The sequence below is a fragment of the Symphalangus syndactylus genome, chromosome 15, assembly GCF_028878055.3.
Source record: "Symphalangus syndactylus isolate Jambi chromosome 15, NHGRI_mSymSyn1-v2.1_pri, whole genome shotgun sequence".
NCBI lineage: Eukaryota > Metazoa > Chordata > Mammalia > Primates > Hylobatidae > Symphalangus > Symphalangus syndactylus.
This window is the reverse complement of record NC_072437.2, coordinates 11722534-11735289: the sequence shown is the minus strand read 5'-3', so window position 1 is coordinate 11735289 and position 12756 is coordinate 11722534. Positions and strand designations below refer to the sequence as shown.

The 12756-nt window shown below is 42.5% G+C and overlaps 1 protein-coding gene across 1 annotated transcript in view; it reads left to right on the top strand.

The window, feature by feature from the left end:
• The first annotated feature begins 470 nt into the window (after window positions 1-470).
• MYO16 (myosin XVI) overlaps window positions 471-12756 on the top strand; it is a 706512-nt gene continuing 694226 nt past the window's right edge. Inside the window, exon 1 of the mRNA XM_055244378.2 lies at window positions 471-634. The gene's annotated coding sequence lies outside the window, so the exon portion shown is untranslated. The remainder of the gene's footprint in view (window positions 635-12756) is intronic.

The window sequence follows — 12756 nt, the reverse complement described above, 5'->3', positions numbered from 1 at the left end:
TGCCCAGGGGGACCTAGGCTCCAGGTCACAGCTCTGGGCACTCCCTTCCCCTCCTGCTCCCAGGATCTTGCTAAAGTGGAGACGGAAAAGTTTCAGGAGTGGGCTACGTTCTTAGAATTGTAGCAGAGAGAGAGGCGGGAGAGAGCAGAGAGGATCGGAGGGCAGGAGAGGAGAGAGGCGCGGTCTCCTGGAACGCGCGGGGGAACGCGGAAAGGAGGGCGCGGGAGACCCGGCGGGCTGCCCCGGCGGGGATTAGAAGTGAGGCAGGTTCAGCGTCCTGGGCGCGGCAGGAAAGTGACCCGCAGAGCGAGGCGCGGCGCCCCGGGAGCTGGAGCTCAGCCCCACGACCCGCGCTGCGGCGGGCACCACGCGGGGGGCGCGCGGGGAGGGGAGAGGCGGGGCTGGCGGGGACTGTGTCGCCGCCGACGACGCGGCTGCGGGTCGCAGAGGCGGGCAGAGAGAGCCGCCGCCAAGCGGGTGGCGGAGCCGTCCCCAGCCTCCAGCCGGCCTGGCTGCGCGCAACCGCGCCGGCCCCGGGCGCTCTCAACCCGCCGCGCGGGGCTGGTCTCCGAGCCGAGTCCCGGCTATCGCCGCGTCGCCTGGCTCGCGGCTCCAGCGGACCCTTCTCCGGCAGGTAGGGGCGTCGGCGGGGCGCTGCGCGCGGTCCCAGCGCGGGGAACGCGGCGCGGCAGCTTCTCAGAGTCTGGAGGCACGCGGGGCGCAAAGGCTGTTCTGCACCGCCGGGCTGGGGACGCCGGGAGGGTGCCCGAGGTCGGACCTGCGGCGCTGGGTCCCCACCCAGAGGTCCCGCACGACGAGGGCTGGACGCGCCTGGGGGGCGTGGAGAGGAGGCTTGTCGGTCCCTTCCTGGGAAAGGAATCGCGGGGACTTCCCAACCGCTAGGACGCGTAAGCCGAGGCCGGGAGTAGAAGCCTTCTGAACTCTGGACCTACCCCAGAAGGAGGGGGCGAAACTGGCCATTTCGAGGGACGCGGAAGCCCGGTTGCTAGGGGAGATGGGGGAAGCGGCGTGGTCACCTACACAACCGCTCCCAGGCGTGGTGGGGGCTCTGCTTCCTCCTCCTCTGTTTCTTTGGGGATGGAAAAGAGAGCAGAACAAAGATGTAGGGTGAAGGAGGGCTCCCCAGCTGTTGCCTCTTCCGCGGATCCTGCTGACCCCTCTGCGCGACCCCCCTGGGCAATGTCAGCTCCATTGTCTCAGAGGCCGGCGGCCAAGTGAGGGACCAGTCTCACCCGGCGGGCGTCGAGCCTCAGCGCATCGCCCCGTCTTCCCTGGCTGCAGAAAACCACTAGGCCGGTGGAAATGCTCCCTTTAATTGGTCCCTAGTACGCCCCCGAAAGGAAATGGAGACGATTTCCGTCAAGTTCTCTTAGTATTTCTGTCATTTACAGAAAAGCAGTAGCTACTCACATGTGGCTCAGATGTCTGTGTGGGGTTGTGAGCCAGGGCACTAAAATTGGGTGTTAACCGTTTGCCACTCGGAAGAATTATTAGCCACTGGAGGAGGAGCGGTTTCTCTTGCTAAGCAGGGTCAAGTGAAACTTGGCTGCTCTGAATTGGCCAGAGGAGTAAATGAGCAGAGGGCTGACCTGCGTCTTCCAAAGGCAAAAGCGCAGGGGAAGCCCGGAGCCTCTTCTGAGTTAGTGGCTTTCTCTGCGAATCTCATGCAGTCTCTGGAGTCTGTGTTGGGATGAAGGTTAAAGCATTTACAACACGCGTTTGCCATGTGTTCTTGGGAGTATTTGTGACGCTCCTGCGGTCTATCCATGCATCTCCCAGTGCTTTTCACTTAGAATCTAGAGGAAGAACAAGGGATCCCAAAGTCGTCAATGAGATCCTGAGATCAAAGCCACATGACTGAGGAGGGGCCAACCACAGATCCACTGGGACAACCAGCTTCTTTCTTGTGGGATTATTGCATAGCTACCAGAATAAATTACATTTTCCTCTTAGTATTTTTAATTTGTAGAAGCCTCGAAGGTAATTTGTCAACTGTGGATTAAGGGTGCTCTAAAACATGTCTATTGTTCTTTTTGAAGTTATTTTAGTTTGTTAATATTAAACAAGCATATGTGACATATACTTAACACTATCACATGTGATTAACGTTTGTAAACATATGAGGTTTACTTTGATGGACGTTTTGAAAACAGTATATACAGCAATGCATTATAGAGAGCATATGTTCTAGGGGCCATACTACTTGCTATAAAAATCACCCAGAGTGTGATATTTATTTACTGAAGGAAAAATATATTTAACCAATACAATTTTATCTAGAGGGCAGAATGCTTTGGTTGGGTTTATCTGTGTACTATGAGAATTGGGAGGGGAAATTTAATGTAGTAAAATGTTTTGTGTACATTAAAATAGCTCAAATATTTTGCACGTCCAATTAATACTATGGAGGTTTCTGCCCCTCTCCTCCACCCCCCTGGCCTGAGAATGCTTGAAGATACAAGCCCTACCTGCTGCTGTGCTGGGTCATGAATGTAATCTGTGGGTAAGTTAGTTGCCTGTGGATAAAGGAAAGTGTACAAGTTGGCTGCAGAACCCCAGTGTTCTTGAAGAAGACTGAATAAAAATAGAAATATTACCTTCTCCTTGAGAAATCAGAAAATAAAATCTGTTGGGTAAAGCCACAATCATACATAGAATCATATATGATCCAAATATATATGTATATGTGCGTATCTCTATGTGTGTACATAACTTGCAGATCTTAAATGTGTTAAAACATTTGCATAAGTGAGAAGAGATACGGCATTGGAACTGTGATATTTGAAAATGATACTTTAAGCCTGTGCTCAGCTGAGCACCTCAAAAATGTGTCTGCCCTTTCTGGATCTCATCACCAGGGCAAATCCAGGCCAATAAAAACACATGTTCATAGAACGAGAAAATGCTGGGGTAGAACGGTACTTTCAAAATGTTCTGTTCAAGCTTGCTCTACTCCAAGTGAAGGCAAAGAGGTCCAGAAGACTTAGGTAATTTTTTTTTTCAAGATCACACAGCTAGATATTGGCAAGGATGTTGGGTCTTGCTGTCTCCACCAGACTGGAGTGGTAGATGTGTAGGGAGAGAGAGTGATTTGATTACTTTCTCCTGAGAAAAGGGCTGGCCAGTGAAACCTGCCATAGACCTGATGCCTCTCTCTCCTCTCCTTACTCCCTCCCTGTGTGATTCTCTGCCCACCAACTTTTCTTCTACATTCTGCTCTGTACTAGAAATAACTCATTGTTCTTTGAGATTTCCAGAGAGCAAAGAGTAAGCATATGAAGAGAACAAGAAAAAAACTTACTGAGATTAAAATGCATACAATTTAACCAGGTGGACTTTAAAAATTTAAAAAGCTAGGCAGTAAAAGCAGAGGATTTTCACCTGAATTCCACTGAGGCAAGGACACAGTCCTAGAGGGAGAAATGTCATCACTCTCAGAAACTGAAAAGCTCACAGTAACAACACCTTACCTGTCCCGAAGTTGCTTTTCCATTTAATATCTCATTTGATCCTCACAAGTGCCCTGTCTAGATGTAGGGCAGACACACTCATTCCACATTGCCAATTTCCTGTGACTGAATTCTGGTCCTTCTCCTTCACACAGATGTCCCTAGGCAAAATTAGGGGCTCCTCTGGGGCTAGGATACCTGTGGGTGATTAGCACCCTGTAAAATCTATTGTCTTAATTTAAGTCTATTTTCATCTTTGTATCCTAATAGCCTGCCCTGGATGTGCTATTCAGCAGGGATTCAGTCAGTGCTTCCAGAACATGGTTGACTCATGAGTTAACTGAGATCAAACATTTATACTCAACTTGCCTGTTTTAAGCATGGGCTTTTTTTCAAGAGAATGTGCTAAATAATTTTCAGACAATGCAAAATTATAAAAATTTATTAACAATTCTGTAGTGACATTTCCTGAAAATGAGTAGTCATTCAAGTATGCAGGACCTTGACTTTGAAGATTGTAAACTTCTAAGGACTGGCGAGGTGCGCTCCTTGGGATGCCAACTCTAGATGTTCTGGAGGTGCCCAATAGGAAGTAGATTCCCCGGCCTGTCCCAGGCCTACAGAATCAGAATCTGCGGCTGGGACCACAACCTTCCGCTGAGTCATTTACAGGAGCACGCTGCGTTTGAGAACACAGTGGATGGTTTTTCAAAAATGTACGCTGGGCACACCCCCAACCCCCCATCTAGCTAGAGCCACTTCTCTTTCCCACTTATATAGGAATCTGCAAAGATTTTCTTACTTGGTTAGTTTCATGTTATTATAATAACTAGGCAGACGTGACAATAAACCAGGCCATTAATTCCAAGGAAGTTTAGGTTTACATTCTCAACTGTGACTGAAAGTAAACACGGATGAAATGTTGGTAAACTTTAAGTGGTAGGATCAAATCAGCTCATTTCTTATATATCCCACACAGGATTACAATTCTTTGTATATAATTATGTTTCTAAAAATAACTATGTTAAGTGACTTGTTCTTTATAATTTCTGTGATGTGCTTATTTCTGTGGCCAGAGAAGAAGCCTGGGCAGAGGTGTCTCCGTTGCCTCCCTCCGCTTCATGGAAGTCCATTCCTGAGCTCTCCTCAGCCTGGCTTCTCTGACCCCCTCCCTGGCATGGCCCCTCTCTCCCTCTCTCCGGTGGGCCCTCTGTGCCCTCGCTTTGGCCCCTCTCTTCCTTTCTTTCCTGTGCTCTCAAGTCCCTCCTGCACCTCTTGGTGGGTGCATGTGCCTGGGCTTCACATCTGCATCTCCAGTCCTGACCTGGAGGTTCCATACCACAGCTGACTCCTCACATCCACACTGGAATCCTAATCTCGATTGTTCTCTCCAGGCCGGCCTCTGTTATTCCCGTTGATTCCTGTTGTTGTTGTTTTTTTTTTTTTTTTTTTTTTTTTGAGATGGAGTCCTTCACCCTGGCTGGAGTGCAGTGGCACAATCTCATCTCACTGCAACCTCGGCCTCCCAGGTTCAAGCGATTCTCCTGCCTCAGCCTCCCGAGTAGCTGGGATTACAGGTGCCTGCCACCATGCCCAGCTAATTTTTGTATTTTTAGCAGAGATGGGGTTTCACTGTGTGGGCCAGGCTGGTCTCGAACTCCTGACCTCGTGATCCACTCGCCTCGGCCTCCCAAAGTGCTGGGATTACAAGCATGAGCCACCACGCCCGGACTTGATTACTGTTTGTTGGTTTATTTCCTGCTGTTTTTCTCCTTCTTCCTTTCCCTCCCCCACATCCCATTTTCCATTAGTCATCAAGTCTTTACAATGTGTCTTATAAATATGACTGAGATGAGTCTTCTTTATTCTGACCTTTGAGGACTGCCCCGGATCCAATCTTCATCATGCCCTGCCAGGGCTAAGGGACCAGGCCCTCATTCATCTTCCTGCTCCAGTCTTACAGTTGCCAGAGTGATTTATCTTAAATGCAAATTTAGCCATGAAACCTGTGGCTTCAAAGACTTGAATGATTTCCTATCATCTGCAGCATAAAGTGCCTGCTCCTCCCCATGACAGACACCTTCCTGACCCGCTCCCTGCCCAGCTCCTGCCTCCTCTGACACCTCTCCCGACTCACATCCCTGCGTTTCACAACACCGAAGTGCTTGTTCTCTCCGTGAAACTTAGCATTTCTGAATACACTGACTTTATTCATCCCCCTGCACACTGGGCATGAGCTGCTTCTAGCTTTGTTCAGCTTGAATCAAATCCAGATCATCTTCCCCCAAACACCCCACTTCACAGAGCTCCCTCTTCTGCCTCTTTTGCTGCCTGCCCATCTTCGCTGTTAACCCTGAGTGTATTGCACTTGTTGAAACGCTGAACTTTCCCTGGCACTGTGGTTACTGCTTCTTACTCATCTCTGTGTGTCTGGATTGGATTGGTGTTACACGAGTGGATATGAGCACAGCAGAAGTAAAAGCGAGCTGCCCTAGAGGCAAGAATGCCTGGGGGAGATTCTAGCTTCAACAGCTCCCTAAGCTCTGCCTAGGGACCCTCTCTCTCACCTGTTACTGTGTCTCTCCTCTGCCGGTAACCCCGGATCCCACCATATTCATCCTCTGACTCTCTCTCATCTGCTTCTCCCTTCCATAAAAGACATCTGCTCCTTCTACAGATGAGGAAAAGAAAACTCGGAGAGACTGAATCATTTATTCAGAGTTACACTGCTAGCTTAGCAGAGGTCCAGACTTGCAAAAAGGGCTGATTATTTACCCTGTGCTCTTAGCACCTTTTAAAAGAAGAAAACTGGCTTTTTAAACAAGCGCCATATAGAAAACCATCTATAGCTGGGAACAAGAAGCCACCACCACCAGTGGGCCAGTTCCAACCTTGGCCTGTTGTGTACAGCCTGTAAGCTAAACATGTCCTTTGCACTTTTAAAGTACGGAAAAAACCCAAACCAAATAAAGAATGTGTGACCAACTGAGACTCTGCAGCCCATACAGCCTGAAGTATTTACTCTCTGGCCTTTTACAGAACATGTTTGCTGAACCCTGATCATTGGAATAATGAGACCTGAACGTGATGTTTAGTATAATTTATGAGGTAGCTGACTTTGGCAAATAATTGTGATGCCAGAAAAGACTGGACATATAAAAATAAGTTGTAATCCCAGCACTTTGGGAGGCCGAGGTGGGCGGATCATGAGGTCAGGAGATCAAGACCATCCTGGCTAACCCGGTGAAACCCCGTCTCTACTAAAAATACAAAAAATTAGCCGGGTGTGGTGGCATGTGTCTGTAGTCCCAGCTACTCGGGAGGCTGAGGCAGGAGAATTGTTTGAACCCGGGAGGTGGAGGTTGCAGTGAGCCGAGATTGAGCCACTACATTCCAGCCTGGGTGAAAGAATGAGACTCTATCTCAAAAAACAAACAAAAACAACAAAAAATAAAATAAATGTAGATTTATTGAATTTTAAGAAAAAAATGAAGGGAAAACCCATAGTATATTTAAATACTTGATCTCATATTTATTTCTTATTTTTGATGCTTATTATTTATCTACAACTATTTGGCATGCTCGACATAATTTTAAGTAATATAAGTAAAGTTAATTCCTCATCAAATCATTCTAGGTATTTTTGGTTAAAAATGCTTGAAGGTGTAGATAACAGTGAGTTTGATGTTCAAATTATCATAAGCTGAATTGAATTATACATAAAAATTGATATTTGAATATCTTCTTTTTCTATAATCAAAATGTTGAAAGCATTTTAATGTCATTTTTATTACTGAAATTAGTTGATATTTTAAAAATAAACCCAGGAGGCTAAAAACTATAGCATGTGGTACTGTGTGCCTTTAATGAACACATTTGAAATATTAAATAATTTCTTTAAGAATGATAAAGTCTTATTCAAGCTTACTGATTTTTTTCTAATTTAGATTATTGGTTATAAGCAGCTGAGTAATATGTGGTTGGAGTCCCTGGGTTGAAATCATTTCATGAGCTCTCAAATCTTCTTTTGAAAAGTCTATTAATATACCTTTTATCTTTATTATTTGGAACAGAGCGCCATTAACTTTACATTCATTTCAGAGATTTAAATCTATATGCAAGAGCAAGACAAATGAAATTTGGCCTAAGAAATAAAGAAACTTAGTAGAACAGAATACTGAGAATATATTTTTATATTGGGTGTAGCTCGCTATTTTCATTTTATAGTGTGTAGAAACAAGTTTTCTGGAGTGAACCTAAGATATGTTATTTCTAAGGAAGGGAGTTTGCTAAAGCTATAGATGTATAAGCATTCAGATCAGGATGATATATGGGGTTTTGCTAATATATACTATAAAACAGACATTGAGGCAGGAAATTGCAATATAGTATAATATGGTCAATAAGAAGGTAAACATGAGGTGGAGAAGATTCCTGTTCTGCATCTAAATTCTCTGAGATGGTGAATATGTGGAAAACCCTTCCTAGGCCTCATCTGTGAAATGGTACAGGCACAGTACAAGCAATAAGAGCTGCTGCAAGGCAGGGGCCAGCCTCTGCTGGGAGCCAATGATATAAAAACCATAGAGATGATTTCAAAGCGGAACTGTTCTTCATAATTTTGGCCCCAATTTTCTTCATCAAGGAGAAAAAGCTCAAAAAAGGTTTTCTTTTGTTTTGTTTTAAATAAAAGGTCAGAATCTTAGATTAAAGCCAAAGATAGGTGAGGAAATTAAAACAAAAACTCATTTAGCTCTTTGAAGATCATTCAAGTGAGGTTCAAGTTAATCCCATGCCAGTAGACTGAAAGAATTGCAAATGTGCCTTTGCAGGTACTACTTGTAATCTTTGGGACATGCTGGAGAATTATAGAAATGCCAGAAAACGGGGTAGGTCAGATGAGCTGCATAAAGAAGCATCCTCAATGACAGGAGGTGTTACATAGAATCACATAAAAAATAAATTTTATATGTAATATATATGCGCACATCACAAATACTTTTTAAACCTTTAAAACATGAGGAGCTAGAATATATCACAAAAGTAAATCATTGCAAAGTAACCTGATGACCTAGTCTTTAAAAAAAGCCAGATGAAATTAATGTGAGAGTTTGCTTATCTATAACATTAGAGATCCAAACTAATTAATTTCCAGGGTTCCTATGTTTTAAGAATTTATCATAGGTTTTACTTTTTTTTTGCCTTTACTTGGTGTCAGTTTTTTTTTTTTAAGTCCAAGTTTAAAACCTTGAATCTTTTTTTTTTAATTGTACTTTAAGTTTTAGGGTACATGTGCACAATGTGCAGGTTTGTTACATATGTATCCATGTGCCATGTTGTGCTACTTGGTGTCAGTTTTTTTAAATTGTGGTAAAAAACACAACAAAATGTATCATTTTAATCATTTCTAAGTGCACAGTACAGTGATGTTAACTATACAGGCATTGTTGAGCTACAGATCTCTAGAAGTTGTTTTTTTTTTTTTTTTTTTTTTTTTTTTTTGAGATGGAGTCTTGCTCTGTCACCCAGGCTGGAGTGCAGTGGCAGGATCTCAGCTCACTGCAACCTTTGCCTCCCAGGTTTAAGTGATTTTCCTGCCTCAGCCTCCCGAGTAGCTGGGACTACAGGCGCATGCCACCATGCCCAGCTAATTTTTGTATTTTAGTAGACTAGAGATGGGGTTTTGCCAAGTTGGCCAGGCTGGTCTTGAACTCCTGACCTCCGGTGATCCACCCACCTCAGCCTCCCAAAGTGCTGGGATTGTAGGCGTGAGCCACCGCACCCAGCCCAGATCTCTAGAAGTGTTAATCTTGCAAAGCTGAAACTCTGCACCCATTGAACAACAACTCTGTATTTCCCTTATAACTCAGCCCCTGGTAACCACATTCTCTCTCTCTCTCTCTCTTTTTTTTTTTTCCCCCTTGAGATGGAGTCTCTCTCTGTCACCAGGGCTGGAGTGCAGTGGCGTGATCTCAGCTCACTGCAACCTCTGCCTCCTGGGTTCAAGTGAGTCTCCTGCCTCAGCCTCCCAAGTCACTGGGACTACCGGCGCACACCACCACGCCCAGCTAATTTTTGTATTTTTAGTAGAGACGGGGTTTCACCATGTTGGCCAGGATGGTCTGGATCTCTTGACCTTGTGATCCACCCACCTCAGCCTCCCAAAGTGCTGGGATTACAGGCATGAGCCACCACGCCCTGCCGATAACCACATTCTATTTGCTGTTTCTATGAGTTGACTCTTCTAGGTACTTCATATAAGTGGAATAATGCAGTATTTGATATTTTGTAACTATTTTTTTCATTTAGCATAATGTTCTCAAGATTCATCTATGTTCTAGTCTATGACTAGATTTCCTTTACTTTTACAGCTGAATAATACTCCATTGTTGTGGGTAGGCCACATTTTCTTCATCCATTTATTTGTTGAGAGAAATTTAAGTTGCTTTCACCTTGGCTTTTGTGAATAATGCTGCGATGAACATGGGTGTGCAAGTATCTCTTCAAGATCCTGTTTTCAATTCTTTTGGATTAAAACCCAAAGAAGTAGGATTCCTGGATCATATGGTAATTCTACTTTTAATGTTTTGAGGAACCCCTAAACTGTTTTCCATAGTGGCTGTACCATTTTACATCCCCACTAAAAGTGCACAAGAGTTCCAGTTTCTCCATATCCTCACCAGCACTTGTTATTTTCTGTTTTTTGTTTGCTTGTTTGTTTGATAGTGGCCATCCTAACAAGTGTGAGGTCATATGTCATTGTGGTTTTAATTTGCATTTTCCTGATGATTAATGATGTCAAGCATCTTTTCATAAACTTTTTGTTCATTTGTATATCTTCTTTAGAGAAAGGTTATTCAAATCCTTCGTCTGTTTTCTAATCAGGTCATTTTATTTTTTTGTTACTGAGTTGTGAGAGCTCTTTATATATACTGGATATTAAATTTTTATCAGATATATGGTTTGAAAATATTTTCTCCCATTCTATATGCTTTTTTTTAGTCTTTTGATCATCTCCTTTGCTGCACAGATTTTTGGTTTGATGTAGTCCTATTTGTCAATTTTTGCTTTTGTTGCCTGTGCTTTTGGTGTCATCAAGAAATCATTGCCAAATCAAAGTCACAAGGTTTTCTTCATATGTTTTTTTCTAGATGTGTATGGTTTCAGATCCTGCACTTTCTCTTTAATCCATTTTGAGTTGTTTTTTGTAGCATAAGGTAAAGATCAAATGTCATTGTCTTGCAAGTGGATATCTAGTTTTCCAACACCATTTGTTGAAGATACTGTTCTTTCCCCATTGTGTAGTCTTGGCACTTTTGTTGAAGATCATTTGACTTTATACACAAGGATTTATTCTGGGCTCTCTATTCTGTTCCATTGGTCTTTATGTCTGTTTTTATGCCAGTGCCATACTGTCTTGATTACTGTAGCTTTTAACATGTTTTAAAAACAAAAGGTATAAGACCTCCAGCTTTATTCTTTTTTCCTCAGTATTGTTTGGGATCTTTGGGGTCCTTTGAGATCCCATATAAATTTTAGAATTTCTTTTCAATTTTTGCCAAAAAATGCCTTTGGTATTCTAATAGAATTATGTTGAATTTGTGTCTTACTTTGGATATTACTTGTATTTTAACAATATTAAGTCTTCCAATCCATGAATACAGGATATCTTTCCATTTATGTCTGTCTTCATAAATTTCTTTCAGCGATGTTTTGTAGATTTTAGTGTATAGGTCTTTTACCTCTCTGGTTGAGTTTATTCCTAAGCATTTTATTCTTTTTTGATGTTATTGTAAGTGGCATCATTTTTTAAATTTCATTTTTGGATTCTTCATTGTTAATATATAAAAAGCAACTTCTTTTTGCATGTTAATTCTGGATCCTGCAACTTTAGTGATCTCATTTCTTAGTTCTAACAGTTTGCAGATGTATGTGTGTATGTGTGTGTGTTTGTGCATAGTCTAGAATTTTCTACATACAGAATTATATGTTAACGGAGATAAGTTTACTTCTTCCTTCACAATTTGAATGTCTTTAGTTTCTTTTCCTTGCCTAGTTTCTCTGGTTAGGACTTCTAGTACTATGTTGAATAGAAGTGGCAAGAGTGGGCATCTTGCCTTGTTCCTGATATCAAAGAAAACACATTCAGTTTTTCACTGTTTTCTGCATTGAGTATGATGTTAGCTGAAGGCTTTTCATATATGATCTTTATTATGTTGAGGTATTTCCTTTCTAGTTTGTTGATTTTTTTTTACCATGAAAAGGTGTTGAATTTTGCCAAATGCTTTTTCTTTATCAATTGAGATCGTGTAATTTTTTATATCTCATTCTGATAATGTGATGTTTTACACTGATTTATGTTTGTACGTTGAACCAACCTTACATTACAGGAATTAATCCCTCTTGGTCATGGTGTATGACCTAATCCTAACCCTAACCATTCTTCTCTTGTCATGTTGGGCAGCAGCAGTGAGCCACAGTTCTTAGCCATGAATCCTTGACTTAAAATATTTTCAACTTACAGTGGGTTTATGGGACTATCATAAACCAAGGAGCATCTGTGTATTTAACTTTGCCAGAGAACTTTATATTTTTATAGGCTTTCATATTGCTATCTAACACCTTTGCATTTCAGCTTGAAGGGACTCCCTTTAATGTATATCTTAAGGCGGTCTGGTGGTGATGAACTCCTTTAGCTTTCTGTTCTGTAGGAAAGTTTTTATTTCTCCCTCATTTTTGAAGGGCAGTTTTGCCACATATAATATTCTTGCTTGCTAGGTTTTTTTAAAAAACCTTTGAATATATCATTCCTCTCTCTTCTGGCCTGTAAGATTTCTGCTGAGAAACCCACTGATAATCTTCTGGGAGCTCCCTTTGATGTACCAAGTCACATATTCTTTCTGCTTTCAAGATTCTTTCTGTCTTTGACTATTGCCAGTTTGATTATAATGTGTCTCTGTGTCATTTTGGATTTATCAGAGTTGTAGTATGTTTAACTTCTTAAATTTGGGTGTCTATTTTCATCCTCAGATTAGAGAAGTTTCCAGCCATTATTTATTCAGATAAGCTCTCTGCCCCTTTCTCTTTCTCTTTTCTTCTGGATCTCTCATAATGCATATGTTGGCCCAGTCAATGATGTCTCATAAGTATCTTACGATTTCTTCATTTCTATTTGATTGTTATTATAAAAAGTAATATCACTTATTATCTACCTTCTGATTAGATAACTTCAAATGACTTGTTTTCAAGTTCAGCATGTTTTTTCTTTTGCTTGGCCAAGTCTGTT